Source organism: Mus caroli, unplaced genomic scaffold (genome assembly GCF_978045245.1).
Source record: "Mus caroli unplaced genomic scaffold, Mus_caroli_1 scaffold_15, whole genome shotgun sequence".
NCBI classification, from domain to species: Eukaryota; Metazoa; Chordata; class Mammalia; order Rodentia; family Muridae; genus Mus; species Mus caroli.
In genome coordinates, this window is record NW_028227270.1 from 32210114 (window position 1) to 32236071 (window position 25958).

Genomic DNA, 25958 nt, shown 5'->3' on the forward strand with positions numbered 1-25958 from the left:
TTCTCCACCAATTATCCTTGGGCAAGAAGTTAGGCAGACGAAAAAAAAACTAAATGATTGAAAGATATGATATTGATGACCCGGGCAATCTAGGAATATGTTTGGGGTTGTACTTAAGTGTCTAAAACCATTGAGTGATGGCTTTCTCTGGATATTGACACTTCCTTTCAAGATTGGCTGTGCACTTTTCACTGACAAAAAGGATTTCATCATTGGTTTTTGGCACTTGCTATCCTTTATCTATTTTAAATTATATGTTCATGGAGGTTTTGACTGCATGTATGCTATATGTCATATGTGTGCCTGGTTCCCACAGAGGCCAGAAGGGTATTGGATCTCCTGGGACTGAAGTTACAGAGAATTGTAAGTTACCATGTTAGGGCTTGACATATAAACAGGTTCTTCTGGAAAAGCATCCAGTGTTCATAACTGCTGCCGTCTCTCTAATTCTCCACCTCCTATCTTAGTGAGAGGTTCCCATCTCCCCAAGTTAGACTATGCAATCACATCCTCTGATTCGGCAAACTTGTTTGGCTTTTATTCTCAGAGAGTTTGCATTTCATTCTCTGGAATCTATGTTGGCTCCAGGAGGTTTTAAATATCATCAGCACATGCACTACACAGTGATTCAATCATGGAAGAATGGTAGTCAGTAGAATTTCTGCCCCTGCACTACATTTCTGTGTTAGGATTCCCATCATATACTCTGAAAGCCTTGCATGGTTAGCAGGAAAAAAAAAAGTATATCACAGGGTTTAGAAGCCTAATCATAGATTCCTCAGATTAATAATTGATATTAGCAAAGCAAAATACCAATCAAAAATTGTCTATGTGATTATGATAATATATTCTTTGATCTTCACTATTAAGACAAAATGGTCTTTTAATTTTCAAGAGCCTTCCTATGAAACAGCATTTTTATATTGAACAAACATTGTAGCCTAATATATTTTTGGAAAGCATAAGGCTAGAATTATCTTTTTAAGATTTATTTTAATGTTATTGTATGTCTGTAGGCATGTGTGCATGTGTGTGTGTATGTACATACATATACATTTGAGTGTTTCACATAAATCAGAGGAAGGTGTTTGGTTTTTTTGGCTCTAGAGTTACAGACAGTTGTCAGCTGCACTAACATGGGTGCAAGAAGAGTAATTTACTTAGAAAAGAGAAAAATGTAAATAATCAAGACATGAAACATAGGTATCAGTGAGCTTTATAATAAATAAAATTTATTCAATAATAAATGACACTTAGAGAAACATCTTTGTGTTAAGGCAGTATCTATCGGTTGAACGAACCATCTCTATAAACTGAATACAGAGATTTCACAGTCTTCATATTATTATGTAAATAAAACTAAGTAATTTGACAAGAAGATTCTTTTTTTATATACCACATGTTTTCTTTTATTCTTTCATCAAAGTTAGAAGTCCTAGTGGGGCACCATCTCTGTTTCCATATTTTGACCTTTCACTATAACATTTTCTTTTTGCAACAGGAAAGGGTTAGAGTAGATATGCTGAAACAAATTATTTAATTTCAAGATTTTCCTGCAACTAAAAAATGTTAAAATCATTGTTTTCATAAACATACTCTTTGAGCTCAAGGCTAAACAATGACACCCAAGTGTCTGCCTAGTCCCTACTTTAGGAGCCACTACAATGAGCAAGTCTGCCATGGAGAAACGGGAAAGATGGAGTGTATGATGGAGAGATGAGAGTGTGAAGCTGAATGTTTGTGCACTTGGGAAAGGTGAAGTGGAGATCCAACAGTGGTGAGAAAAAAAGCATATATGAAGAGCCTATACAACCACCAGAGGCAATGGTGATGTCTAACCCAGGTTGACACAGATGGTCACATCTAAGTCCCTGACCCTACTGCAGCTGGGATCTGTGCTCATGTCTGTGTCTCTCATTGAAAGAGAAAGCCCTCAGGATGTCAGTGGTCTGGGTTGCTGCCTGAGACAATGTGTCCAGGGGCTGTGCTTACACCTGAGGCCAGATTGATATAAGTGGCCTGCATTGCCATCTGAAACCATGATGATGCCTTGGCCAGGGCTGCTGCTGCTGAATATGTCTGGGTCTGTGATTGTGTTGCTGCTAGGGTCTGTGTTGATGTCTGAGGCCCTTGTTAAAAATGAAGGTCCCTGATCTGGGCTGATGATTGAGGTCTTGATGATGTCCAAGTACTATGCTGAGCTGCTCCTGACCCTTACTGGCTACTACACTTCCCACTTCTCATCTGTGCAGCCATGGGAGAGCTGGCTCTGGTTGCCTGGGCGCTGACCAACTCAATTTCCTCTCAGGTTAAGATCCAGAGCTCTGAGTTGGCCCACCCCAACATCCACTATATCAGTGAACTGCTAGAGCACATGAAGGGGATTGTCCTATAGATCCAGAGCTACAGGTTCTCCATGACACAGAGTGATTACAGGGTATCTGAGAGGAATCCCAGTGAGGATCTAATACTGATAGTGTAGCAGAATCCAGAGGTCTTGAACCAGACTAACTATTCATTGCAATGAGCATTTGCAAGTAAATATGTTTGACACACCTTGACACACCAGTTTCCATGGCAAGGTTTGCTTTGTTTGTTTGTTTTTATTTTCATTTTGGGGAGTGGTTGCAAGGGTGGAGGGAGGATATGAAGGGAAAGGAAATGTGTGGGATTGGAGTGTATGATGCAAAATTCACAAAGAATCAATAAAAAGTTAAAGAAATAAACATAGTGTTCATGGAATCTGATGTAATGTGGTAAAAGTCTGTACACTTCGACTAGCAGAAAGAGAAACTAAGCTGTCCTAAATTTGTTTCTGGAATCCTTAACACTTGCTCTGTAATAATGACCTCCAAGACAATCCCCAAACTAAAAAATAAAAATAAAAATTACCAACTTTAAAATACCTCTCAAGTGGGGTATTTTATGAGCTTTCAAATATTTGCTCCCGTTGATCCCATCTTTAGCTTTTGTTTCAAGTTGGCTACTCTAATGTCTAATTCTGCCTATATTTTTCGGAGGCTTCCCTAAAAAAAGTGTGATGTAGTTGAACATTGTAACATGGTTATGTTTAGTTTGTAGTAAAAAGATCTTCTAAATTGTGTATATAACTTTACTGTTTGGGATTGCAAACAATTCTAAGATCACCTTATATAAATGGGGTACTATACTTGATTGGTGGGATAAATTCAGACACTTTTTATTAGTTGTAACTATACCATCCTATCAAGAGTAAAGTAAGATAAATAGAAGGCATGTTAATCATCTACGAAGTTACACGCACATGAATGTGTGACAAATTAGCATTCCAAACCTTCTACTGTTTTCGAAGAATCATTTGTCCCATTAATTATTCTATTGTTCCAGGATACTGTGAAGACGTTTTTCTTTAATTAACAAAACAATATAGGATTTTGCCATTTTTCTTTTTTGCCTACACTCAGGCAGCAAAGTCTTAGTCAGATGAAAATATACTTTTCCCTGAAATAGCAGAAGGAAACAAAGATGTGGATAAAAGTGTTACAATTGGATGTTGGTAATTGTCATGTATTCTTTTTTGAGCCTGGCATTTTATGAGAAAGAAACATTCTTAGCCAACACCAGATTGCTTAGTTCTTTCCAAATTACTTCTAGCCTAAAGAAAACCCTGGATCTATTAGAGTATTTCTACTTAAATTGCTTGCAGAAGAAAACATTTCTCAATTTGTTTTTCAAGGGAACTTATTTTCTATTGGAATTTCTGGATTAAAAAAAAAGCTAACTTAAAAAATCATTATATATATAAAAACTTTCACATATATGTATAATTTATTTATTTGTCTTGTCTCATGTTTGCATTTCTTAAACCAATGGCATAAAAAAAGAGTCTTTCATCCCAGAGGTTCTCTCTCTCTCTCTGTCTCTCTCTGTCTCTGTCTCTGTCTCTGTCTCTCTCTCTCTCTCTCTCCCCCTCCCTCCCTCTCCCCCCCCTCTGTATATGTGTGTTTATGTGTAGTATTTTTAGAATGTGAAATGACAACTCAAAGATTCATGTTTTGAAGACTCACTTTGTCTTTAGCTGGTTCACCATTTTAGGATCATGTGAAACCTATTTAAGAGTCTCTTCTAGCTAGTGGAAAGAAAGCTTTCGGGGTACACAGATAGTGAAATGGAATTCCTAATGGTAAGGAAGTCATGAAGGTAGAAGAACTAAGGCATAGGCATCAGAATCTTGCAGCATGAGTTACTTAATTTTGGAATATCAGAAAACAGAGGGATTGGGTAGAACCAGAGCAAAAATCTCCTTAACTGTGAGTCCAAGGAAGCCTCGCATATATTTAGATGCTTCTGCTAACTTTATGCCACAGTGAGAGGGAGAGTAAATGAAAGAAAGAGGGGAGCTATGCATTGCCCTTTTCTTTGTATTGATTTCTTTCACATACAATATGCATTTATTGATTAAAATGATAACATATTTGTTCTGAAGAAATCAGTGGCATCAAAAAATTATTTTTGCATTCAGTTTTTTTTGCAGGAAGGACTCAAAATCCACTCAAAATGCATGTTGTATTGAGTTTGTTACAAAAAGTACAATGTATTCTAGCAAAATCTTCAGCTTTTCTTCTATTACCCTTTCCCCAGAGGGTTGAGGGACACTAGCTGAAGTCATAATGCTTGCACATAAGCACATATTTTATGGACAAATGGCTAAAATGTAAAATCAAGCATTTATTTCACAAATTTTGCTTCATAGTGCCTTATACCAGTACCTGATATATAACTGTACCAACTGAAGTTATTTCTATATCAATTTAAAGACTAAAATTACTTGGTGATAATCATTAAAACTGCTGAGCTGTTACATATTAAAAATGACTGTTAAATCTAGGAAGCTGAAACTTTAATCCATTTTTATATATTCTTAAAATTTTTAATAAAATCCAAACTCAGTAAGATTTATCACATAATTACTTTAGGGATTAAAAATATCAAAATCTTTCCTGGTGAGTCACTCTAATGGTCAGTGATATCTGTATGCTAGCTATGATATTTCTTAGCAGATGTGTCTCAATTTCTCTTTTATTACACTCTATTACCATGTTTTATTCATTTGCCTATTTCTCCCTTGCTTAAAATATCCAACTGAGAAGAGAAAATGCTCTAATGCATGTAGACTTGTAAGTGAGCAATGCTCTGAGTCTGATTATGTTTTTGACATATATACTTGTATATGTAATGAGGTCAGACAATGATTACCTTAAATTAACCTTGATCTCCATAATTGATACATTAGGAAGCACAAAGTACAATCACTGTGCTCCTATTTTTCTCTGACCTGTTTATGAGTAATCTTAAGCTCTTTTATTTCAATAGTCAAATTTAATGATGCCTGGTAAATCTGAAGATAGCTGGCGATGAATAGCTTAGATGAAATGAGAGCAAGTTGCTTCTGATTAACTTCAGTTGTTCCTAGAAGCATGTCAGCAATTATATAAGTGCTGTTGGACAACTTCAAACCATTATAATGATACTGGATACAAATCAATTAAATCGTAAAGTCTCTTAGTTCAGTATGTAATTTTGCATGGTGCCTATGTTTCAGGATAGTTATAGTTACATTTCCCACATTGGTATTAAACTAGGAAGAGGATATGGCTGAAAGATCCTTGCTCTGATGCCAACATGATAAAGAATGCAGAACAGCAGAGAATAGATGCAGCTAAAGCCAATAGTTGAAGTCTCTGAAGATGCCTAAAAGAGCAGGCACACATCATTCAATCTAGAAGTTGCATTACAGGAGAACACTTATTTGTTCTTGGGTAATGAAAAAAGTTAAATCATGGTATTTGTGTGTGTGTGTGTTAATGAGTGTGAAAGTGGGTGTGCATATACCATGAAACATGTGGTTAGAAGATAATTCCTTGCACATTCTAATTGCTTGAAAGATTTTTTTTAACATTTTTATTGATTCTTTGTGAGTTTCATATCTTGTACCTCAGTCTCCCTGCTCATCTCCCCATCCCCTCGTATTTGCCCTTTACCCTTTCATTCCCCACCCAAAATAAAGCACACACACATACACACACACACACCAAAAATGAAAACAAACATAGAAATCTCTCATCATGGAAGCTGTAGACGTCTTCACTTAAAAAGACTCATTGTAATGAATCATTTGTCTGGTTCAAGATCTCTTGCTTTTGTGACACCATCAATTTTAAGGCACTCTTCCAGTTATACTGTTGTTGCCCTGTGCCATGGAGATCTCACAGCTTTTTAACAGCAGGACTGGCCCTTTCACATGCCCCAATCATTTGCACATTATATAGGTTTGGGGGTGGGCCAATTCAGGGCGTTAAATTTCGGTCTGGTTGGTAGTTGAGCTGGTCAGCCTCAGGTTCTCCCTTATCAGCATCACCAGGGTGAGTTCTTCAGCACTGCTCTGGCTAAACTACATAATTTAGCCATCTGTACAAAGCAGGGTCATCCCTTCTGCTCCCATGCCTTTAGACTAGCTAGCTCATCTTGAGCTAGCTCCACTGTGTTGCTCAGGTGGAATACAGGGTCCACTCTCCTTAAAGCTGCCTCTGTGAAGAAGTAGGGCCAGCTCATTTGGTCTCATGACCCTTTGTCAGGTGGAAAGGGAACAGGGGACAAAGGGGACTTCCCCTCTAGACCGTCTCACAGTAGAGGAATAGTGGGGTCAACTTTCCCCAGATCTTGTCAGGCTGGCTTGCCTGTACCCACCTGCTTATCACCAGAGTCAGCTCTACTGTGCTGCGCAGAAGTGTAGAGCCATTCTCCCAAGTGCTGCAACTGCCTATGGGAAGGACCAGCTCATCTACCTTCATGGCCCCAGGGCCAGATCTCTAGACCTATGGCACCTCACAGTAAATGGGTGGTGGGCTCAGCTCTCCCTCTCTCTGTCCTTGGGGTGACTCACCTGTTCCCCTTTGACCAGGGCCAGCACTACTGTGGTGCTCAGGTGAGGTGCAGGTACTGTGGTGATTTGTTGAGGTGCCCACTCAACAAAGTTCTGCAGGAGGGGATGAATAGAGCCAGCTCATATGCTTTCATGAGCCAGCTCTCCTGACTGCTGCCACCCATGCAACCAGGCTACCTTACTGCTGAAGAGTGTCAGGGCCAGCTCTCCCACACTCTCACCCTCAAGACTGTGCTTGGTGCCACCAGGGTCAGCTCTACTGTGCTGTTTGGGTAAAGTGCAGAGCCTACTTTCCTGAGAGCTGTACCTGGTGATGGGCACTTCTGGCTCCTCTGAACTCAAGATCCTGTCGGAAGCTTTCCTGAATGACAGTAATGAAAAGAGGGAAGGCATATCATCTCTGTACCTGTGCCACCCCATGGAAGTCAGCTTGGGGCTGGCTCATCCACCCCTGCCATCATGGCCAGCTCCACTCTCCTGCCTGGGTTAGGTGTAGGTCCTGCTCTCTCCAGTGCAGATGCTAATGAGAGGTGTGGCACATTTCTAGATCTCAGCATCTGGTAAGGGGCAGAGTTAGTTCTACAGAGCTCCTGGACATTTATATGGTCCCTGGTGGCTGCACTGACCAGAGACATCCCCGTGTTCTATAGTGGTAATATGAGCCATGGACATCGACACCAATCCCTCCTGCTTTGTAGCCATGAATTCAGATGTGGCCTTCAATTGCAGCTCTGACTGGGACTTTAACATGGACCCAAGTGACAGGGCTGGCCACTCAGAACAGATTATTCCTTTCTATTCTAGAGTCTCCAGTTGCATCTCTCTTCATAATGTTCACGCTGTTCTACTTCTCTCTCTCTCTCTCCCATCTGTCACCACACATTTGGACATTATGGTGGCCCCTGCCATGCAGCTGGTGGGCCCTTCAGTGATATCCTCCATTTGTGATGGATGTCATGGCAGCAAAAGGTTTCTTCAGCTGCCTGCATGGTGCCCTGGAGAGAACCTCTGTGGGTGGCTTGGCAGGTCTCAAGTCTCTGTCTCTCTTCCTACTCCTGTGCTATGCTGCTTGGATTTGATTTGATTTGATTTGGTTTGATTAATATAAGTCCTAGGCATAAGAGAGCTTTGGCCACCATGCCATCCATCAAGTTAGGATGAACAAAGAACTGCCATCTACTCTGCCCCTCTCTGATATAAGAACACCATTGCCAGAGGTGGTGAAGGTGGGTGGATTGTGTTGAAGATTTTTTTTTCATTACTGTTTTTCTGCTCAGAAAGCTGGTCCAAGGGTTTCTAGAGTTTCTTCTACCTCGATGTTTATTTTCCCTATAGCAGCACTGAGATTAAAAACACTAATGTTATATGTCTAGCTTTTAAGCAAATTGTAAGGATCTGAACTTGGGTCTTCATGCTTGAATATCAATTCTTTCCCCTACTAGCCATCTCTCTGGCCAAGACACAAATCTTTATTGATGATGTTACCTTAGCAAAATAATTTTTAAATAAATAATTGGTTAAAAATAAAGCAAAGTAAAGGAACAAAAGTTAATATATATTAGTTGACTACTCGAAGAAGCAGAAAGAGGTATTTTAGCAGAGCCTTACCTGAAGAATGTTATTTTAACATCTGGTAAATACAGACTTTTAAAGGTAGTAGCCCCTGGCTTATATGTTTTGTCTTCTCTTCACATATTTAGTTTGTTTTTCCCACCAATAGAATAAAACAGAATAAGTTAACAACAGCAACAACAACAACAAAAACAAAACAAAACAAAAACAACAACAACAACAACAAAAAGAATGTTTCTTTTTAAGATTCTGACTACTGAGGCTTTCTTCTGTCTGAGATCATTGTATATTCTGTAAGTATCTTAACCGGAAAAGATCAGAAGTGCATAACCGTTAATCTAGTGACTATTTTTGCTAAAGAGACAAAAAGAGAGCCAGTGAAAACTTTCAGCTTTTACCCCAAACTGAAACCATCTATAGCACATTGTAATGAAATAGCACTGTCTCGCCCTGGGCCTCATTAAGTCTCTGTTTTGAATAACAAATATTTAAGTCATTGAAATCCCATCTATCTGTGGTGTGATCAACAACAAAAATAACCTAAGCATGCTAACATTATGGTCAGACAATTAAGCAAATTTCAGGTAGATTAATGTTTAATTTAATGAGACTAACATTTAAATTAAGATCTTGAGAGATTAATGGCATGAAGAAATGTCAAGAGTAAGGAACACTGTCGAGGCCTCAGTTATACAAACATCAGATTGAGCTGATGTAAAGAGGGATTAGATGGCTGAAGACTGGAAAGAGTCTAGGAATGTCTGGAAACACAAGTATAAGCAGGCATTTCTGCAGATGCAGAAATGGGGTTTGGAGAGGCTAAGCCACTAATGTAAACTGCATGGCAAGCAGGGAACTTAGGGGAGGCACAGATCACTGGAGGCACATGAGAGGCTCATGCTTGCACCGGAGAAGCAGTTTTTGAATATATCACCAAGAAACCCACCTCTTAGGACCTCATTAAAGACCCACTTTGCAGGATTGTGATGGGGGCTGTTTGGAGAACAATGATTGCTGTGCAAACTTCACATTTCTTCCTTTATAGTGGGAGAGTGAATGAATCTTTGGGAACACTGCATATATCAGTGTAAATTTTACCTTATATTACTTCACATAAAAATTCTAATCTGTAGCATGGGGACTTTATAAGTGTAATCCTTCCCAAGCGTATGCACTGTGCTTATATGGTCTACTTATTCTATGCAAGGCTGTCAGTTTTCTCCATATTTCCTTTGTTTACTGTGCTGTGTTTTTCCAAATGTTGTTACTCTGAATATAGTTAGAGAGTATGCATGTTCATAAAAAGAGCATATATAGGAGGTTCTTTTCTAGGGTCCATGACCTCTTGAGCCATGGGTGGTTGTCTAGGTTTGTTGGACCAGTCTTGGATTTCCTCCTGGGTGAGCCGTAAATCCAAGTAGACTTAAGTATAATTATCCCCAAGATATAAGTGCCACATTACACCATTAGAGATACCTTGTTGAGCCTTTTTTGTTGTGGTTTATAATCTTCAAACCTGAATGGAATTATTGATTGTGTTTCTTCCTCAGTAGCTTCTATAGAACCTTTGCATACTATAAAAGCTGGTCTTTAGGGAAGAGGCTTACATGACACATCCAGAGGACTTTCCCCAGGTCCTTTGTTCAAAGTGTGTGTACTTTCATCAACAATAGGGATTTATCTTCAAATTATTGGAGACAACAAAAGGTAATGCCAATTGAACATATATTTATATCCACAGATAAAAGTGTGGTTCTTACCATTTATCAAAGAAGGATCTTTTTGTTGAAGATGGAGATGATTACAGAAATCACCATTCAGCAAAAGTGCAGGGAACAATTGATTGTACGGCTCAACCTCAATGATATATCCACAACACACTTCTACCCTCTGCTGAATAGGGGACAGAAAGATAATAAAAAATCTAGAGAGGATGTCAAGTCCTATTTGGCCATGTGTAAGGGACAGCATGTCATGGTTCCTGCTCCTGGAACAAGCCAGCACAGTATGGGTCTCCACATGTGTCAATGGTTGCTGTGGGTGAAAGGCATGTTTGTGTAACAGTATACATATTTTTACATTCCTTTGTTGGGCAGCAGGCATGGGGGAATAAAGGGACTGGGAGAAAACCTGCGTCCTGACAGATTTCCTGTGCTCTGCATGGGCAGATGAAGAAAACTGCTGCTGCTGCAGCCTTTCCATGCAGTCCCCTGGTGGGTGTCTGGCTGTGGGAAGCCACAGAACCCCAGCTCTACGGGGGTAGACAAGGGGTAGTCCGGGATAATAAGTTCTCAGTCTCTGACATCCCAGACACTTTTAGACACAGTGGAAGATCTGAGAACAAAATGGGGGCACTGGAGGCAGCTTAGTCAGCTCTGGGGCTGAAGGGAGGAGAGGTCAGTGGGAGAAGGTACTGGGTGGTTCCCATGTGGGCGAGAGTCCTTGGTCTGGTCCGTGGTGGAGCACAGGAAGGCCTTCTGGCAGGAGGTTAGGCGCTTGCTGCTCTTTAGGGGAAAGCCTATCCCATCATTCAAGCATGGAGGGCCTTGAGCAGGGACAGTCTGTGGTTTTAGAGCTTTATTGTAAAAAGGCAGGGGAAAAGAGAGAAGGTAGAAAGAGAGAGAGGCTGGCTATGGCCACATGGAGAGAGGGGGAAAGAGGTGAGAGAGGAGGGCTAGAGAAAAGTAAGAAAGGTGAAAGCTTAAAGAGAGTGAGGAGGGGCCAAGCAGCTCCTTTTATAGTGGACTGGGCTATCTTGCTGTTGTCAGGTAACTGTGGGGAAGAGCATACTTGACTATAGTCAGGTAACTGTGGGGGTAGAATCTAGCCAGAATGACAGAAGCTTGGGGCTTTATCTGTGTTACTGATAGTCTCACACTTCTCCTGTGGGGGTTGGGCGGGGGGAAGTAACTTCCACAGTAGCCAGGGGTCCAGGAGACATGATCTAACACCTTCCATCCCATGTAGGTGGAAATCACCACCCATCAAGTCCCTGGAGCTCTAGACCTTTGCTGGACTAGAAACTAGGCTGTCTGTGCGCATCCCACTGCCCCAAATTCCTACTTCAAGGAATGTCTTCTCTACCAAGGTTATTGGCTCCATAATAATCAGAGACAGAGACAGCAGGAGTCTGGGAGCCCAGAGTATATGTATAACTCAGCAAAATGGTAGAGTCCTGTGACCTTCAGGACAACCCTAAATGCTGTGGCAAAGAACACTGAAATCATGATTTCAAAAATATATAATTTCTCAACTATACAAATAATGACAATATGAAGGAACTTCACAGATCTTAAGGAAAAGAGACAGCTTGCTATGAGCCCACTTGTCAGAAAAACACAAAAACAGGCAGAAATAAAGTTAGGCAGATTTCTGAGTTCAAGGTCAGTCTGGGACAGAGGGAGTTTAGGTCCAGGCCTAGGAATGGTCAGAATGGTAATTTCCAGGTGGAGTTTGAACCAGATATTTTATTGTCTGTGCTTGGACCTATTTTCTCTCTTTTGAAGAAAAAAGGGGCTGAGATCTGGCGCTGCTGATTCATGGGATAATAAAAAGGTATCCTGGGGGTAATGATTGAATTGATATGTAAAACAAAAAACTGGGCTTTTGTCCTGCAAGAGAAGAGCTATCAGGGAGTTTTTTAGAATTGCAAAAAAGCTGTCTAGAGCAGAGAGCTGTCTGGAAATTTAGAGAGAACTTTGGGAAAACTGCCTTGAAGAGAATATATGCCATCAATTTCTAACCAATGATTTGACTTCACATCATCTGTTTCACTGCTCCCAAACACCCCTTCTCTCAGGAACCCTCTTTAAGCCGAGACTGGTCCTTGGCAAGAGGAACAGGATGTCTGATGTAAGTTAGTGTACTTCTATGCATCACAGGGCAACTGTACCCATGAAATCTCAACAATAAGGTTTCCTTAACAATGACAACAATGACAACACCAGTGGACAGAACAAGCTGAAATAGTAACATCTAATAAGACCATTCTACTGGATAGGAACCTACAGGCAATTAATGAATGTTGAGAAAGAGAAAATGAGATTCTCCAGGGATGAACCCTAGAGTGGTTTGAATGAGAATGCCTCTCACTAACTCATATGTTTGAATACTTGAACCTCAGTTGACATAAGGCTTGGGAAGTATTAGGAGGAGTGAGTGTTGGAGTAAGGGTGCCATTGGGGATGGGCTTTGAAGTTTCAAAAATGTTTTGTCATACTCTTTCAGTCTAATGTTTGTTGATCATGATGTAGTCTTTCAGCTGCTCCTGTTTTTCTGCCTTTACTCAGTCACTGTGACCTCTAACCCCTGAACACATAAGCCTTATTAAGTGTTTTCTGTTATAAGTTGCCATGGTCATGATTTTTTGTTGCAATAATGGAAAAATAACTAAGACACGACCCCTGATATGTTATCCTGATGTGTGTCTTTATATAACTATTATATACATTTAGGGTATTTATTTCTTTTTTACTTATAAGTAGAAATTATATAACTGTTTTCTAAAGTTATTTCCTAAAGTATAAATGATAATTTATATGGAAATTCTATTATTATGCATAGTTCTACATTTCCTTCAATGAAGTTCTAGGAGAAGTAAATTGAAATTATTTTCAGTATAAATCAACTACATAATATGCTTACTCAGTGTACATGCATTAAAATCACATGTTAAATTCTGTAAGTATGAACTGCTCATATATTAACTGTAGAGTTAAAAAAAATACAACAAAACCATGAAAGCACAGTTGAGAGACATTCGGAATATTCCTGGTTGGTATCTTGACAAAGCTTTACTTAATTTTGTATTTTAGTAATTTCTACTGTAGGGTTTGTTTATAAACAGTTCTCTAAATTCACAGTGATTTGGACATATCTCATTTAAAATTATAAATAAAGTTCATTTGTTCTTCTTCATGATTTAAAGCATCTTTACTAATTGTAAAGAATCCATCCTCAACTATTAGAAAGATGATAAATAATCAAAGAAATCTTCAGACCTTTAGATATGACTTAATCTTTCTTTGTCTGAATAAACAAACTTTTTTGTACTGTAAGTTGCTTTCATTTTACAGGACTCCAGTTTAATACATAAAATCTATTAGGCGCATTACCATTTACATGCAGGTTTTACTGTGTTCAGATAAAATGTGCACTTCAAATCTTAAAAAAACTTTCTTCCTAATTAAAGAAACATAAAGCTGGTGGATTTAAAGAATTAAAAATGTTCTAAATTGTTTTACAGATACAATTTTTAAATAATAAGACATCTTCTAGCTTTCAAGGGAGACTTTACAACCTACTGTGCTCAATTTCTAACAACTGAAGTTAAGAACTGCATCTCCCATTTGAAACCAATTACATATACAAATGTAATGTAAGCTAAAGCAGTTAAATTTTATTTTTGCAACATTTAATCTAAAAACACTAAAAAAACTTGTTCATTACAAAATTTCCATGCTATTAGAATGTCTCAGTCAATGTGATAAGAATGTGTCACTTGTGATTTAGAAAATAGGATTTTAAAAGCTAGATCAACTTATACATTAGTATTAATTCTCAGCCAGGCATTCTGGCATATGCCTGAAATCTTGATAGGTGAAGGCAGGAGAATGGTAAGTTTGAGATCATCTGTGATCTCAACAGGCCAGGCTGAGACACCTGGAGAGACCCTTCCCAAACTCTGCTGCTACCACAAGGAGTCTGGAGACCTCTCTTCCCCTGATGGCTTTAGTGGACGCTGCTGTCCACGAAAGCTCCAGATCAGTACTATGACCCATGCCTATTTATTAGACATACCTTGCTTCTATAGGTAAATTTTCCCAAGGTTGACCCTCCAATATTTGACATCTTTCAAAAGTCATCAGGGATTCTGTGCTGACAAATACAGAGATTCTTCCTGTAGCTGATGTTTGTTGTTGGGGGGAATAGGAGATTAAACATTCATTTATTCACCCCGGCCACCTTAGGCATGAACTCAGCTGACAGTCCCAGGGTCCCCAGAGGACTCTCCAAGCCACAGGTGCCCTACCACACCCAGGATCTTAGGATCACTGGTGAGTGGAACACAATATCTGTTCCAAAACAACCATGAGGGACCTGAGCCAGCAGAAGCAGGGACACAGGTAACCTGCCCAACCAGAGGCTTGGGTTCCTTCTGGTCGGTGCTGGTCTACCTTGGTTTCAAACACAGTGGAAAGCCCATCGGTCCCCAGAGGTGGTACCACTTCCAGGCACTGTAACTCACCCAGGATCTTAGGATTCTAGAATCCCAGCATCCCAGGAGCTTGGTCACACCAGAGTCTCGGGATCTAAGGGGAAGCTTGACTGCCAAGAATTCTGACACACCCAGATTCTCAGGTTCACAGGATCTCGGAATCATAGGATCACAGAGAAAGCTGGACTCTGAATAGTTTTGAGTCAACCGGGATTACAGGATGGACAGGCTCCAATAAGATATGCTGAGGGCAATGAGCACTTGAGATAATAAGATGGCAGGAGGCCAGCATAAGAACAGAAGCAACAGAAACCAAGGTTACTTGGCATCTTCAGAACCAAACTCTCCCACCATAGCAAGTTCTGGTACATCATCACACCAGAAAAGCAAGATATGGATCTAAAGTCACTTCTCATGATGATGATGGAGGACTAGAGGAAGGAAATAAATAACTCCCATAAAAAATACAGGTGAAAGCAATCAGGTGAAAGAATTTAACAAAATCATGGAGGATCTAAAAATGGAAGTACAACCAATAAAGAAATCACAAAGGGAGATCACTCTGGAAATAGAAAACCTAGGAAAGAAGTCAGGAGCCACTGCTGCAAGCATAATCAACAGAATACAAGAGATGGAAGAGAGACTCTCAGGTGCAGAAGATACCATAGAAAACTTTGACACAACAATCAAAGAAAATGTGAAATGCAAAAAGATCCTAACCCAAAACATCCAGGTAATCTAGGACACAATGAGAAGACCAAACCTAAGGATAATTGGTATAGACAAGAAGGAAAATTTCCAACTTAAAGGGCCAGTAAATATCTTCAACAAAATTATAGAAGAAAACGTCCCCAACCTAAAGAAAGAGATGCCCACGAACATACTAGAAGCCCAAAGAACTCTAAATAGACTGGACCAGAAATGAAATTCCTCCCATCATATAATAATCAAAACACCAAATGTACAAAACAAAGAAAGAATATTAAAAGCAGTAAGGGAAAAAAGTCAAGTAACATATAAAGGCAGACCTATCAGAATTACACCTGACTTCTCACCAGAGGCTATAAAAGTCAGAAGATCCTGGGCAGATGTCATACACATCCTAAGAGAACACAAATGCCAGCCCAGGCTACTATACCAAGCAAAACGCTCAATTACCATAGATTGAGAAACTAAGATATTCCATGACAAAACCAAATTTACACAATATCTTTCCACAAATAGAGCCCTTCAAAGGATAATAAAGGGAAAACTTCAACACATAGAGAGAAACTAAGCTCAAGAAAAAGCAAGAAAGTAATCTTTCAACAAACCTAAAGAAGACAGCCACATGAACAGAATTCCAACTCTAGCAACAAAAATAACAGAAAGAAATAACGACTTTTCCTCAATGTCTCTGAATATCAATGGATTCAATTCCCCAATAAAAAGACATAGATGAACAGACTGGTTACATAAACAGGACCCAATTTTTTGCTGCATACAGGACACCCACCTCAGGGACAAAGACTGACGCTACCTTAGAGTAAAAGGCTAGAAAACAATTTTTCAAGCAAATAATCCCAAGAAACAATCTGGAGTAGCCATTCTAATATCGAATAAAATCTACTTTCAACCTAAAGTTATCAAAAAAGACAAGGAGGGATGCTTCTTACTCATTAAAGGTAAAATTTACCAAGATGAACTCTCAATTCTAAACATCTATGTTCCAAATTCAAGGGTACCCAAATTCATTAAAGAGACTTTAGTAAAGCTCAAACCACACATTGCACCTCACACAATAATAGTGGGAGACTTCAACACCCCACTCTCATCAATGGACAGATCCTGGAAACAGAAACTAAGCAGAGACACAGTGAGACTAACAGAAGTTATGAAACAAATGGATTTAACAGATATCTATAGAACACTTCATCCTAAAACAAAAGGATATACCTTCTTCTCAGCACCTTATGGTACCTTCTCCAAAATTGACCCTATATCAGTCACCAAACAGGACTCCACATACAAAAAAATATTGAAATAATCCAATGTACCCTATCAGATTACCACGAACTAAGGCTGATCTTCAATAACAACATAAATAATAGAAAACCCACAAACACGTGGAAGCTGAACAACAATCACTCAATGATAACTCAGTCAAGGAAGAAATAAAAAAAGAAATTAAACACTTTTTAGAGCTTAATGAAAATGAAGCCACAACATAACCAAACTTATGGGACACAAGGAAAGCAGTCCTAGGAGGAAAACTCATAGCTCTGAGTGCCTCCAAAAAGAAGCTAGAGGGAGCACACACTAGCAGCTTGACAGCACACCTGAAAGCTCTAGAATAAAAGGAAGCAAATTCACCAAAGGGGAGTGGAAAGCAGGAAATAATCAAACTCAGGGCTGAAATTAACCAAGTGGAAACAAAAAGAACTATACAAAGAATCAACCAAACCAAGAGCTGGTTCTTTGAGAAAATCAACAAGATAGATAAACCCCTAGCCAGACTAACTAGAGGGCACAGGGACAAATTAATAAAATTAACAGAATCAGAAATGAAAAGGGAGACATAACAACAGAATATGAGGAAATCCAAAAAATCATCAGATCCTTCTACAAAAGCCTATACTCAACAAAACTAGAAAACCTGGTTGAAATGGATAATTTTCTAGACAGATACCAGGTACCAAAATTAAATCAGGATCAGAATGAGGATCTAAACAGTCCCATGTCACCTAAAGAAACAGAAACAAACAAACAAACAAAAAAGCCCAAGACTAGATGGGTTTAGTGCAGATTTCTATCAGACATGCAAAGAGGACCTAAATTCGAATACTCCTCAAACTATTCCACAAAATAGAAACAGAAGGTACTTCACACAATTGATTCTATGAAGCCCAATTACTCTGATACCTAAACCACACAAAGACCCAAAAAAGAAACGGAGTTTCAGATCAATCTCCCTTATGAATATCGATGCAAAAATACTCAATAAAATTCTTCCAAACCGAATCTAAGAACACATCAATACAATCATCCATCATGATCAACTAGACTTCATCCCAGTAATGCAAATATGGTTCAATATACATAAATCCATCAATTTAATTCACCATGTAAACAAATTCAAAGTCAAAAACCACTTGCTCATCTCATTAGATGCTGAGAAAGTATTTGACAAAGTCCAAAACCCCTTAGTGATAAAAGTCTTGGAAAGATCAGGAAATCAAGGCCCATACCTAAACATAATAAAAGCAATATACAGCAAACCAATAGCCAACATTAAACCAAATGGTCAGAAACTGGAAGCAATCTAGCAATCAGGGACTAGACAAGGCTGCAAACTCTCACCCTGCCTATTGAATATAGTACTTGACATCCTAGCCAGAGAAATTAGAGAACAAAAAGGAGATCAAAGGAATACAAATTGGAAAGGAAGAAGTAAAATCATCACTATGTACAGATGATAGGATAGTGTACATAAGTCACCCTAAAAGTTATATCAGGAACCTCCTAAACCTGATAAACAACTTCAGTGCAGTAGCTGGATATAAAATTAACTCAACAAATCAGTGGTCTTTCTCTATACAAAGGATAAACAGGCTGAGAAAGAAATTAGATAAACGAAACCCTTCAAAATAGTCACAAATAATATTAAATACCTTGGTGTGATTCTAAGCAAGGAAGTGAAAGATCTGTATGATAAGAACTTCAAGTCTTTGAAGAAAGAAATCAAAGAAGATATCAGATGATGAAAAGATCTCCCATGCTCATGGATTGGCAGGATTAATATAGTAGAAATGGCTATCTTGCCAAAAGCAATCTACAGATTCAATGCAATCCCCATCAAAATTCCAAGTCAATTCTTCACAGAGTTTGAAAGGGTAATTTTCAAGTTCATTTAGAATAACAAAAAACCTAGCATAGCAAAATCTATTCTCAGCAATAAAAGAACCTCTGGTGGAATCACCATGTCTGACCTCAAGCTGTACTACAGAGCAATTGTGATGCAAACTGCATGGTACTGGTACAGTGACAGACAGGTAGATCAATAGAACAGAATTGAAAACCCAGAAATGAATCCACATGCCTATGGTCACTTGATCTTTGACAAAGGAACCATCCAGTGGAAAGAGAACAGCATCTTCAACAAATGGTGCTGGGTCAACTGGCAGTTAGCATGTAGAAGAATGCGAATTGTTCCATTCTTATCTCCTTGTACCAAGCTGAAGTCTAAGTGGATCAAAGAACTCCACAGAAAACCAGAGACACTGAAATGTATAGAGGAGACCTCATAAAATTGCAAAGCTTCTGTAAGACAAAGACTCTGTCAATAAAACAAAACAGCAACCAACAGATTGGGAAAAGATCTTCCCCAATCCGAAATCTGACAGAGGACTAATATCCAATATATGTAAAGAAATCCATAAGTTGGACTCCAGAAAACCAAATAACCCTATTAAAATTGGGGTACAGAGCTGAACAATGAATTTTCAACTGAGGAATACTGAATGGCTGAGAAGCACCTAAAAAATGTTCATCATCCTTAGTCATCAGGGAAATGCAAATCAAAACAACCTTGAGATTCCACTTCACACCAGTCAGAATGGCTAAGATCAAAAACTCAGGTGACAGCAGATGCTGGAGAGGATGTGGAGAAAGAGGAACATTCCTCCATTGCTCAAGGGACTGCAAGCTGGACCAACCACTCTGCAAATCATTTTGGTGCTTCCTCAGATAATTTGACATAGTTCTACCAGAAGATCCAGCAATACCTCTCCTGGGCATATACCCAGAAGATGCTCCAACATGTAATAAGGACACATGCTCCATCCAGTATGTTCATAGCAGCCTTATTTATAATAGCCAGAAGCTGGAATGAACCCAGATGTCCCTCAACAGAGGAGTGGATACAGAAAATGTGATACATTTACACAATGGACTACTACTACTATTGAGTAGTACTTCTACTACTCAGCTATTAAAAACAACGAGTTTATGAAATTCTTAGACAAATGGATGGATCTGGAAGATATCATCTTGTGTGAGGTAACCCAATCACAGAACACACATGATATGCACTTACTGATATGTGAACATTATCCCAGAATCTCAGAATCCTTCTTAGAAGGGGGAACAAAATACCCATGGAAGGAGTTCCAGAGACAAAGTTCAGAGCAGAGACTGAAAGGATGACCATCCAGAGACTGCCTCACCTGGGGATCCATCCCATAAACAACCACCAAACCCAGACATTATGGAAGATGCCAACAAGAGCATGATGACAGGAGCCTGATATAGCTGTCTCCTGAGGTCCTTTGTCAGTGCCTGGCAAATACAGAAGTGGATGCTTATAATCATCCACTTCTGAATCATCACTTCATAGGACAGAGCACAATGTTCCCAATGATGGAGCTAGAGAAAGTACCCAAGGAGCTGAAAAGGTCTGAAGCCCCATAGGAGGAACATCAATATGAACTAATCAGTACCCCCAAAGCTCCTTAGAACTAAACCACAAATCAAAGAAAACACATGGTGGGACATGTGGCTCTAGCTGTATATGTAGATGAGGGTGGCCTAGTTGGCAATCAATGGGAGGAGAGGCCCTAGGTCCTGTGAAGGTTCTATGCCCCAGTATAGGGGAATGCCAGGAATGGGAATGAGAGTGGGTGGGTTGGGGGGCAGGGGGAGGGGATGGGGATTTTTCGGAGGGGAAACTAGGAAAGGGGATAACATTTGAAATGTAAATAAAGAAAATAATAAAAAAGGAAAAAGACCCATTCGTTTATTCAATGGATATTTATGAGTTCTAATCTTTTCTCATTGTGAAGGCTGGGATGCATCAATGATTAAAGAGAAACAACATCCATCAGTATGTTTCTTTTTAACAGTAAACAACATGTCCAGTTTGATGCAATAGGATATACAAATATATTTCTCAAGATACAAATTGTTTATATGTCAAACATTTTTTGTTAGTATTAATCCTTAAGCTAAATCAATAACATGCTAAAAGGAGTAGGTCATTTATGCTAATTTGATTAAAACTTTGACCAACCCAATTACTTTATTTTGGATTTAATTATACATAAATTGAAAGCTAGTGTATTAGTGTATTTTTCTCTGTTTTTGTTTTCAATAGGATGAGATATGCTCTAGGATTAGCTATAGAAATTGATATCATGCTTAATTTTATAACTTTTCAGTTTGGCTGTATATAGGTTAATTCTGAGAATCTATTATGTATGATAAAATTAATATTCTATTTACTTGAAGTAAACCATGATTCTATTATTTTCAAAAGGGTATTTTCCAGCATGACTTTATTTTGAAGCAGCCATTGAACTAATGAGAAAGCATCCAATGTTTCCACTCTAGTTGTTTAACCCTCAATTATTCATAAAAATTTCAGATTCTTGGCAAGAGAGATCATTCAGTGGCTAAAGACCTTTACCACTAAACTTGGGGACCTAGGCTTGATCCCCAAGGTCTGCATACTGGGAGGAGAAAACAGATTCTTGTAATTTACTTTCTGACCTCTCTTCAAGTACAGTGACATGCCTATGCCTACACACATGCATACAGAGGCACATGAGGGAATGGTGTAATAACAAATATCCATATGGCTACAAGAAAAGCTCTTAGGCCATAATATTTTAAAGGTGAAAATAGCTTTGGCATCTTTCATTTGTAATTGAAGTTTTTCTAGCAAACCATCTTGCTTTATACATTTACCATTCCACAAATCTGTTTAATACTGTCTGCACTGCAGCTCATAGGGTGGATTTATCATTATTGATGTGAATTTAAATATCATATTCAAAACACACAGTTTAATCCAAAGTTCATAGTATGTATAGATTTTCTTCATGTAGCCCAGAAAAAGAGTTTTATACACCTTGTCTAATTTTTTCCTTTCCTCATCAAAAATCTCATTATGGCACCATTGTTATAGAAATTATTGCCTTGAGCTTAAATTCCTCATAGTATTACATGTTTGATGGACACTATAATTCGTGTAGCTTGACAAGTATTAAATACAAAGGCTTTGTATCTGAGATAGAGGAGATCATAGATGGTTGGCAGCGTGGGATGACAGTGAAGGGTACTAGCTGTGGGGGATGAAAAAGTGAGATTTTACAATGTGATTTTTCCTGTGCTACTTAGTTTTGAAGCCTCTGATATCATCTGCCATCATCATGATCCTCAATATTTCATGGGCAATAGAATGAAGGAAAATCTTTGCCCTATGACATTATTTAGTTTTTATGAGGACCGGTACAAATAGTGTATAATAAATCTTCTGTTGATATTCTTATATTCATATTAACTTCACACTCATCCCAGTTACAACATGCAGAGTTATAATTCCTGTAAAATATATAATACCATATAGATTTAAAGTTATATTATTCCACTGAAGAATGAACCAGACTGACATTCTGGACTTGGGTAGTGATAAGTTGATTCTTTAACTTGTTATGATGCATAGTGATGCAAAGCTTTTGTGAATACTAATTGTAATTTAGTAAATTACAATTATTTTTATTCATGAAAGGATCTTTACCTATCCTAAATCAGATATGGGACTAATCTCCAATATATATAAAGAACTCAAGAAGGTGGACTCCAGAAAATCAAATAACCCCATTAAAAAAAGGGGATCAGAGCTGAACAAAGAATTTTCACCTGAGGAATACCAAATGGCTGAGAAGCACCTGAAAAAATGTTCAACATCCTTAATCATCAGGGAAATGCAAATCAAAACAACCCTGAGATTCCACCTCACACCAGTCAGAATGGCTAAGATCAAAAATTCAGGTGACAGCAGATGCTGGCGAGGATGAAAGAGGAACACTCCTCCATTGTTGGTGGGATTGCAAGCTTGTACAACCACTCTGGAAATCAGTCTGGCAGTTCCTCAGAAAATAGGACATAGTACTACCGGAGGATCCCACAATACCTCTCTTGGGCATATATCCAGAAGATGTCCCAACCGGTAAGAAGGACACATGCTCCACTATGTTCATAGCAGTCTTCTTTATAATAGCCAGAAGCTGGAAAGAACCCAGATGCCCCTCAACAGAGGAATGGATACAGAAAATGTGGTACATTTACACAATGGAGTACTACTCACCTATTAAAAAGAATGAATTTATGAAATTCCTAGGCAAATGGATGGACCTGGAGGGCATCATCCTGAGTGAGGTAACACAATCACAAAGGAACTCACACAATATGTACTCACTGATAAGTGGATATCAGCCCAGAAACTTAGGATACCCAAGTTATAAGATACAATTTGCTAAACGCATGAAATTCAAGAAGAACGAAGACCAAAGTGTGGACACTTTGCCTTTTCTTAGAATTGGGAACAAAACACCCATGGAAGGAGTTAAAGGGACAAAGTTTGGAGCTGTGACGAAAGGATGGACCATCTAGAGACTGCCATATCTGGGGATCCATCCCATAATCACACTCCAAACGCTGACACCATTGCATACACTAGCAAGATTTTGCTGAAAGGACCTAGATATAGCTGTCTCTTGTGAGACTATGCCATGGCCTAGCAAACACAGAAGTGGATGCTCACAGTCAGCTATTGGATGGATCACAGGGCCCCTGATGGAGGAGCTAGAGAAAGTGCCCAAGGAGCTGAAGGGATCTGCAACCCTATAGGTGGAACAACATTATGAACTAACCAGTACCCTGGAGCTCTTGACTCTAGGTGCATATGTATCAAAAAATGGCCTAGTCGGCCATCACTGGAAAGAGAGGCCCATTGGACTTACAAACTTTATATACCCCAGTACAGGGGAATGCCAGGACCAAAAAGTGGAAGTGGGTATGTAGGGGAGTCGGGTGGGGAGGGTATGGGGGACTTTCGCGATAGCGTTGGAAATGTAAATGAGGAAAATACCTAATAAAAAATATTAAAAAAAAATTGTTTCACCTCGTAAATGTGTACTCTCATTTTCTCTTTCCCCTTAGAAGTACTATAAGCTGAGTTTCTGGTACAGGTTGGCAAGCTTCTTCCACAGACTATTAACTTATTCTTAGAAAATTATGTAAGTAAAAATTAATTAATTTTTATATTCAAAATTTTAAGATAATTATAGATATAAAACATGCTGTGGCATATTAGTGAAAAGTGTTAAGCTTTTGAAAAATTTTAAATAAACATGTAATATCAGAGGAGCCTGCATTCTTTGGGTGGGAAATGTATGAGGCATAGTTTGGATAAAAAAAGAAAAACAGAGTACATACTGGGTGGGTAACATGACATGAGTAGTAATCACTACAAATGGAATTTATTTTGTTTCTTTTCAATAGTAACCATTTCTGTCATCTGGTAAGACTAAGCATAAATTGTGTCATTTCTAGGCAAGTTTCAACATAAACATAGAGAAACAAATTTAAAGGATCCCAAAGAAGGCTTGTTTTATCCTATGTTGAGTCAACATAGCTTTCACCTTTCTTTGACTATCATGTGAGAATCTGTGCATATGCTGACCCTACTCTACTTAGTCTCCTGTTTATTTTGGTATCAACACCCAAGAAGAAAGTCATTTCATTTCTAACTCCTAAGGCACGATCTTCTGAAGTATGTATTCAAACAAGAATGTAGAATAGCATTCACCAATTTTCATCTTTCTAAGTATGAAGTCTAACCTTGTATCAATGCGTAATTTCCTAGATCTAATATTTAGGTAATAGTGTGAAAATTAGCTCCACAGAGTCTGAAGAGCTGATACAAACATGCCAAAGCCATGGCTTAAAAACTTCTTGTCTCCTGTCTTCATGGTGGCCTCTGTGTTCACTTAGAACATTTGGAAAGCTCATACATTTTATAGTCAAGAAACTGGCAAGGTCTTCTGAAGCTTGCCTTTGCTGTCAGCAAGCCATTATATCTGAAATTGTAGAATACCATGTATGCCAATCCAAGCCATGAGACTTAGGTCGCCTTTACCTCACATTCCAAAGATCTCTATTCAAATTACCTGGGCACTCACCTAACCACTGTCTAGCACCATTCAAATGATTTTTTTCTGTATGGAGAATTGAAAGTCATGAACTGTTTTTCACCTTCTAAAACAGCAAAATTGAAAGAGAACCCCTCTCCCCCCCTCCCCCAAGCAGCTTGATACTTTAGATCTAGATCATCTTGTTTTAGATCCTGAGCTGTTGGAACTTTGGTTCAAGTTTATTAATTGTATCTGTATAAGCTATCTTTGGGATGTCTGTGTGTGTATAGACATGAGTGGCAATATGTTTGTGTATGTGTATATATATATATATATATATATATATATATATATATATGATAAAAACTTATCATCTCTCAGCAACTTCACATTTGAATATATACGCACACAAGGTATAGAGAAGGGAGATATATATGTATGTGCACATACGCATATATAAAAGTATTTGTCAATATTTGAAACATAACAAAAATGACTGACAAATAGATTCCTTATATTTTTATATCTAATCATGGAACTTAGCTATTTTATCAGAAAACAATATGCAGAAGAGTCTAGAAAATATTTGGAAAACTCATAACTGTATTTTAATTTTATGTATATGTAGAGAACCTACAACTATCAGACAGCATGAATTTGTCTCATGTCCAGTAATATAACATCTCCTGCTTTAGAATACTAAAATCCTAACCACAGTTTCTGTAGTATATTTTTAGTCATTAAAATTTAAAATGTATAGTAGGACTTCCAACATTACCTATTTTTCTCTATGATGCCTTCCATTTACTGTACTAGTATGTGTAAAAATGTATGTAAGATTTGTGGTTGACTGTTTACATCATATTCAAATATTAAGCTGATAAAATTTCATCTTTTCCAGGAAAAAAGTCAAGATTCCTATTAATCTATCTTTTAGAATTTTTCTTATATATTTATCATGGACCCAATTACTACTTAATAATTAACAAAGAAAAAAACCCATCCCATTTTCAACCAAAAGTGTATATATATATATATATATATATATATATATATATATATATATATATACATACACACACACATATTCAAATTTCTATCAATATTACCGTTTAAATGGTACAAGATCAGTGTTCAATTCAAACTTGCCTTTCTCTAGAAGAGAAAAGCAGATTAAATTTGAATAATTAATTTTAATGCTTTCTTTTATATGTAGCACATTAAATTTTTACTTGCTCTGTGCCATTAGTGATGGGCTATAACCCAATTTCCAAGATCTGGAGATTATTTTAGC

The 25958-nt window shown here is 38.3% G+C and overlaps 1 protein-coding gene across 1 annotated transcript in view; it reads right to left on the reverse strand.

Moving 5' to 3' along the window:
* Edil3 (EGF like and discoidin domains 3) overlaps positions 1 to 25958 on the reverse strand; it is a 512171-nt gene that overhangs the window by 77213 nt on the left and 409000 nt on the right. The gene's annotated exons all lie outside the window — the stretch shown is intronic.